At 34.4% G+C, this 7,749-nt stretch overlaps 1 protein-coding gene and 1 pseudogene across 1 annotated transcript in view; both read left to right on the forward strand.

Moving 5' to 3' along the window:
- Positions 1–7,749, forward strand: part of LOC125827028 (F-box/FBD/LRR-repeat protein At1g13570-like) — a 35,631-nt gene that overhangs the window by 17,435 nt on the left and 10,447 nt on the right. The gene's annotated exons all lie outside the window — the stretch shown is intronic.
- LOC125826308 (uncharacterized) lies at positions 262–3,829 on the forward strand (annotated as a pseudogene).

Here is a 7,749-nt window from a genome sequence, read left to right on the forward strand (position 1 = left end):
TACTTTCATATATTTTCCTATCGATAAAAGATAAGGCGATTGTTATTGATCCCCCAGGACAGGTAAGTCTGGCCTTTCCATAGATCTAGCCGATTCATTTGCAGTCTAGGTTGTGGATAATTTACAAGTAAGCTAAGTTGCTCGGACTTCGGTGCGGGTGTAAGATATAGATGTGGATCAAGAGGTAGGATCCTTAATGATCTAAATTTTAAAATTTGAGGGTACAGACTCTTGTGTGGGTATCCAAGTATGGATACAGTTATGGGTGGTGATCGTTATGTATCCAACAAGACAGGTAAGTCTAGCCTTTCCATAAATCTAGTCGATCCATTTTCAAAAGAAGTTGTGAATGATCGACAAACACAAGATATGATTGCTCGGACTCCTGTGCAGATGTCCGATACAGGTGCAGATCTAGAGGTCGGATCCTTAAGTATCTAAATTTAAGATTTTGGGGTACAGATCTAGGTATAGGCTCTAGTGCGGGTATCCAAGTACGGATACAGGTACATTTGGTGATTGTTATGGATCCAACTAGACATGTAAGTCTAGCCTTTCCATAAATCTAGCCGATTCATTTTTAGTAGAGGTTGTGAATAATTTACAAATTCAAGCTAAGTTGCTTAGACTCTGGTGCGGGTGTCCGATACTGGTGCAGATGTACGATACTGGTGCGGATGTAAAGGTCGGATCCATAATTATCTAAAGTTGAGGTACCTTCTGATCTTTCTCCGTTAAACATATGGATTCAGTTATTAGATTCGTGATTTATAATTAAAATGTTGCTTTGTCATTTTAATTTGCAGTTTGATTTTTCTATAAATGTTCCCCTTTTTGTGTATAATAGTTGTTAATCTTTATGTGTTAGCAAGTTATGTTTATTGTTGTGAATATGGGTGTACAAGCCAAATCGTAAAGTCAAATCGAATCGACAAATCAAAATCAAATCGGAAAAAAATGATTTATGGTTTGGTTTGGCGTTGAAAAAAATCGACCATTCTTCATTTGGTTTGGTATTAAAAGAAAAAAAAGTCAAACCGAACCCAAACCAAACCGATATATATATATATTATTTATAATCTACTTTGTTTATATATTTTTAGTTAGTATATAGTTTTCAATGTTTAGATATATTATTTCAAATTTGGGCTTGTAAAATTTTGTAAATATTTTATTTTGTATTAAGATTGGAAGTTACTATTATATTGTTATAGTTTTTTCGAATTTGAAGTTAACAATTTACTTTGTAAATATTTTGTTTTGTATTCAGTTTGACTATAACCTTTAATCTTATTAATTTAACATAATAAACGTTGATTTCAATAAAAGTATTTTGTACTCATGTGAATTTTACCGTCTTTTCGAAGATTTCTATTCATTTAACATTTTTAAAGTTTGGCTTATCACACAGGTAATTTGATCTGTTTTTCAAACACTGTATAGTTGTAAAAAACAGAAAAAAATCAAAAGAACCGACTAAAGCCGAAATAAAAAAAATCCGACTTTATGTGGTTTGATTTGTTTTTTAGATTTAATAAACCGACATAATTGATCTAGGTTTTTTTAATAAAAAACCAAACCAAACCGACTTATGTACATCCCTAGTTGTGAATACTGTGGGTGTTCATGTTGTTGCAACTTAAAGTAGTAGGGATTAATGTGATCAGTGATGATTCAAACAATGTATTCAAATACGAAAAATCTGATTTTGTGGTTGACGGTAGCAATGTTAGAAATGTTAGTAGTGAAAAAGATGAAAAGAAGAAATCAAAATTGGAGAGGGGTAGGGTAAATTGTCAGCTCTATATAGGAAAAGGAAAAAACATTACGTTGAGGATTTAGAGGATAATGTGAGGATAATGCATTCAACAATCCAAGAGTTGAATCGTATGATATCACATTTAACATTGGAGAATGCGACTTTAAAGCACAGATGGGCAGCACTGGTGTGCCTTCCCAGATACCACCACCCCCTGGGATGAATCTACATCACCCAATCAGGTCTCCTTGGATGTTTGGTGCTCCGCCTTATATGGCGAGGCCACAAGAATCACAATCGCCTCATTTAGTGATCAAGCCCATTCTGAGGAAACCACAAGCAGTGGCTCCTCCAACGTCAAGGGAAGCGCCTGCTGCTGGTTCTCAAAAGAGTGCTTACGTTCCTCCGATCATGAGAGGTGGTGCTTCAGCGAGCGGAAGTGGTGAGGGAACTGAGATGAGAAGAAGAAATGTGAAAACTCTGTTAGGGTCACCAACCTTTCTGAGAACACTCGTGAGGCTGATTTGTTGGAGCTGTTCCGTCCCTTTGGTCATGTCAGCTGAGTGTATATTGCGATTGATCAAAATACAGGAATGAGCAGAGGATTTGGTTTTGTCAACTTTGTGAACAGAGAAGATGCTGAGAGGGCCATAAACAAGGTCAATGGTTATTGTTATCACAATCTCATCCTTAGAGTTGAATGGACTGCTCCAAGAACAATATCATCCTTATTTTTTCCGTGTCTGTAGCCTTGCGCTCTCTTGAACATTGTAATTATTTTAAATTGTTATTGATTGAACAATATTGCTTGTGAAGAAGTTTTGGAGCCAGTTTCTTTTTCTTTTATTTTTCAATTTTCTCTTTGCTAAACTCGAGTAGAGAGATTTTAAAACAATTTCAGTTTGCCAGCCCCTAGTACATTTGAAGGACAGTACATGTTGTCCTTAATATATCTCAATCAATTAAAAAGGTCCAAATATGCCCTTCACACTAACGGTAGCGGAAGTGCCAAATAAGAGTATACTTGATCTTTTTAATTGTTAGAGTATATTTGAACTTTTTTCAGTTTTCAATTGCTTAGGTCATGCTTCAAAAGAGAACAAAGTTGAACTTATTCATTTTAAAAAATAAAGCAGAAAAAATAGTTTTATTGGAAAATTGAAAAAAATATTCATGACAATTCACTTGTTGAGTAAATATGTAATTAAAAGACCAACAAACTTCCTTGGGAAACAACAAATTTAATTAGAAGGCAACAGAACTTATCAATGTGTCGATAACTTGGACTAATTTTTCAAATAATTACTTCCTTCATCAATAGGAAAATTATTCTTGGGAAAGAAAATGAGGCATAGTCCCAAGTTAAAAAAAAAAAGGAATAAACACAGTTCAAGTTTGTCTTGTAAGTAATCACTTCCTCTTGTTTATTAGGGGAAGTTTGTCTCTCTTGAATAAATATTTCTAGTATTTTCTGTAAAGAACTCTCATGTTGAGAAGATATATGTTGCGGAAATGAGGATACTCTATTAGAATAGTATAACTCTGTTGTAATAATTTTCAGGCTTTAATTTTATGAACTCAGCAAAAGAGTTACTTGTCTTGTTTACAACAAAATTTTATTTCAATAGAAAACTGTATTCGCAGGTGACTGCAATTGTACTGTTGAATTGCCTAGACCATCTCCATATGAAGTTATCATCATCCAAGCAAGACCGTGTTTCAAAATCTTCAACAGAATCTGAATATCGCGCAATGTCTACTGCTTGCTCAGAGATTGTTTGGCTTCGTGGTTTACTTGCAGAAATTGGATTTCCTCAATCTAGTCCCACTCCTCTCCATGCTGACAACACAAGTGTCATTCAGATTGCTACCAATCCTGTTTATCATGAAAGGACCAAACACATAGAAGTGGATTGTCATTCTGTTACAGAAGTTGTAGATTATAAAATCATTACTCTTCCAGGTGTACCCAACGATCTTCAAATAGCTGACGTATTTACAAAAGCACGACACCGTCATCAGTTTTTGGTAGGCAAATTGATGATTTTTGAATCAACGGCATCAATTTGAGGGGGATGTTAGCATGTTGGACATATTCTAAAGAGTTGTAGATATCTATGTAATAGTTCTAAATATTTATGTATTGATGGTGTCAATTGCTTTCCATATATAGGAGATATGAGGGATTAATGTAACATAATTTTAGTGATATTATAATTAGGAATAGCAGATATTTAGTGATGTTAATAGCAGATTTTGAAGTATGTAAATCAGAATTCTTTCTATTTAATGGAAGAACTCTCAATTATAGAGGACTCATTCAGCAAACTTGATAAGAATGAAGATGATAGAGGAATGTTGTAGAATTTATATACTAATTCAGGTACTGCAATTTCTAGGTCATCATTTAATTTACATCTCTCGTGTGCTAGTTGAGGCTTTATAGTATTTGCAAGTGATGTATATTCTACCTTGTAATATGGAAGTAGTATTAAATTTCAAGTAGTTGTAATTCAAATTATTTTGTGTCCCATTTGAATCCAAGCATTTGATGTGAATATCATAATTTTATAAAACAATGAATCGATGACATTTATTACCATTTACTAATAATGAAATGTGTTTAGACAAGATGCGAATTACATAAGATTTATTTCTTAAAATTTTAAATTTTATGAAATGGCTAAGATCATCATCTTCCTAATTGCAAGAGTTTTAACAATCAATCCTGATGTATTTATGTGAATATCATAAATATCATGAATTGATGTCAAGGGAATATCATGAATTGATGACATTTATTACTATTTACAACATAATGAAATATATTTAGACAAGTACTCTCAACGATTTATGAGATATTTTTTGGACAAGATCTCAAGAGAACGTTGTAAACACATAAAAAATATATTGGGTCTAGTCCATACTAAATTTGGATCAAGTCTTGAACTTATTTGGATTAAATAATTAATGTGGACTTCACAAATTAACTAAGTCTGATATTCGTAAACAATTTCCTGTTTGGCTAAACTTTACAATGATGATAAATAAAGTACATGAACAAACAATCCCAAATGTTTTACTAATTATAACTCTACCAAAAACATCCTTCTTACCAAAACCTCCCTTAATTAAAATAATATCAGTCTAATTAGGTATTCACAACTTAAAATTTCTGCAACAAAAATGGCTTCTAAAGCCTACAATCGCAGAAAAAGAGCTCAATTTCCATCAAATCCAATGAAAGATTCGAACTTGACTGAAATCCTGCCACCTGAACTCTTCACTGAAATCCTTTTGAGGGTTCCCGTGAAATCCCTCTTGAAATTCAGGTCTGTATCGAAATATTTGCTTGCTTTTATCTCTAGTCGTGAATTTAGGAAAAAACAATCTCAGTTTATCAGCTAATAACCACCATGTGCTTATGTTGGAATATATGCGTCCACTATGAGTCAACGGACCAGGTCCGTTGACTCAGCAAGAACTGCAACTGAATTAAAACGAGAGAAAATAAATGGCACAATGTAAATAGGGAACAATGATTTTACGTGGAAACCTCCTTGCTCAAGGGAGTAAAACCTAGACTTGTCGCACAAAATTTTCAACTGTTTTCACTAATCTTCTCAAGAAAAAGTGATTACAACCACCAAGAGATTAAACACTTAATCTCAACACTAAGTAATACGCCTACTCCTTACTGAGCCTAAGCAGATACCACACTACCCACAAAGTCATCCCACCCTAGATAACTTAGACTTTAACTAAGCAGATACAACACTGCCCACTAAATCAGCTAGCTCCTAGATGACTTAGAATTTGACTAAGCAGATACAACACTGCCCACTAAATCAGTTAACCTTAACCGACTTAGACCTTAGATGAACATAACAAAGATCTAATTCTTTTATAACACAGGAATAGATTACAATGTAAGCACATAAGAAACAAAGCTCAAAATACAACAAAGACTCTTCAGCACTCTATCAGGTCCCTTTGTTGAGTTGGGCAATGTTCTTCCTTGAAGATGACCTTCTTTTCAAGCTTATGAATTTTCAGAGAAAATCCAAGTTTTTGTTTGCCAAATCTTGGGTTTGTATTTAGAGAAGAGACTATTATCAAGATGGACTCAAACCCTTGGGACAAGGCGATTGGCTGAAAGCATGTTGTTCTCAAAGGTTGTGCACCAACTACATCAGAGTTGGCAGCCTTTTGACAACTGTCTTTTCGTCCTTTTCTCATACGCAAACTTACCGGGACCAGGTCCTTTGCTGCGTTCTTTGATGCTTGAGTTCTTGAAAAAGACTTGCTAGCTCTCTCTCTTCTTGAATGAATACTATTGTTTGTTTATTGTTGTATATATCAGTTACCAAAAAGGGTTTTGACCACCTAAACAAACAACTTCGTCCACCCTTCCTATTGGTGAAGTACGCTGCACATCTCACTAACCAACCTGACAAGACAATTGTAAAGATAACTTTACAATTGTGCACCACTTTGAATACTCTGCCAAGGACCAGGTCCCTGCATTGTGAGGATCATCAAAACACTAGAATATAACATTTTCTCCCTTTTTGATGAAGACACACAAATATTCCTCGTGTTGAGTTTATTCATTTATTTCCCCTTTCATCAGTCCCAATACCAGAAAACCCTTTCCTAGATCTGGTCCCTTGTTAGATCTCTAAGTTTGTTAAATCATCAAAACTTAACATCAGCTCTAAAGTTACATTTTCCCTCTTTTTGATGATAACAGAGTTATTCACCTTTTTCCCCCTTTCACCAGTTCCCTTTATCAGCATGCCTCTTCAGGTAACTGGATTGGTCCCCCTTTTGCATCATTTCCCAAGTTTGTCAAATCATCAAAACTTCACATCAACAACAAAATAACATTTTCCTCCTTTTTTATGATGACAAAAATTTTCAACTTCTTCCCCCTATCGACATGACCATGTCCTCTGATACGCTCAAATTACACCTCCTTTCAGAAGCATAAGCGATCGTTATCAAGTAAAGAACCCAACTTGTAGGTTGGGATCGATCCCACGAGGAAAATGGTTTAGACTTTACTTTTAACCAACAATTATATTCAATTAGTCAAATTATTTCCAGAAACAGGTAATAAAAAGGGGGGTTGTGCTTGTGTGAAATAAATAGTAAGACTTAATATTGTAATCAATAATTAAATTCAACTTTGGTTGTTATCAAGATAAGAGAAATAACTAGGGTACATGTGTTCCCCATAATCTCATAACGCAATAATCCTAGTAATAGCAATCCTTTTCTAGTGTATTACATGCAAAGTGATAAGTTAGGTATCTCTAAATCCTTGGTCCGGCATCCAGAGAATTTCACCCCGCACCTTGGTCCGGCTACGTGTGTATAATTTACTAACCCTTACCTTTACCTCATATTAGACATCATAATCAATGTTTGGCTTAGTTATTACTTCGCACCAATCGACACTAGCCTATTAGATAGTATCACACTAAATCTATGTTGATAATTCTTTTCTTGTTAATTACCTCCTTGGTCCGGCAAGTAGTAACAAGGCGAGTTCTAACGTTGGCCACCGTAAAAAGACTTCTAAACGAAAGAATTATCAATGCATGCAAAATACTAGTCAAGAATTGCTTATTTACTATTCATACTTTGTTAATCGATCATGATTCCCACAACCCTAGTTGTGGATTTAGTTACTTATATTAGCAAGAACACAACTCATAATTGTAGATGGAGAAATCATGAACTTACATAAAGAGAATAATAAACCCAGACAATTAACTTGAATTGCAAAGCCAAAATCTTCAAAACGAACTTGGGAAATCAATAATTGCTAGGGTTGCAAATTAATCTCCAAAGTTACAAAGCAAGAATAGAATAATAGTGTCTAACCCCCAAAAACGAGGTTTACATGCCTATTTATAGAAAACAAATCCTAAATAAAAAAGGAAACAAATTAAGGAAAGTTTTGTTCAGGTATGCGTCTTCGA

Source organism: Solanum verrucosum, unplaced genomic scaffold (assembly GCF_900185275.1).
Source record: "Solanum verrucosum unplaced genomic scaffold, falcon-dt-bn FXZP01000060.1, whole genome shotgun sequence".
Classification (NCBI taxonomy): domain Eukaryota; kingdom Viridiplantae; phylum Streptophyta; class Magnoliopsida; order Solanales; family Solanaceae; genus Solanum; species Solanum verrucosum.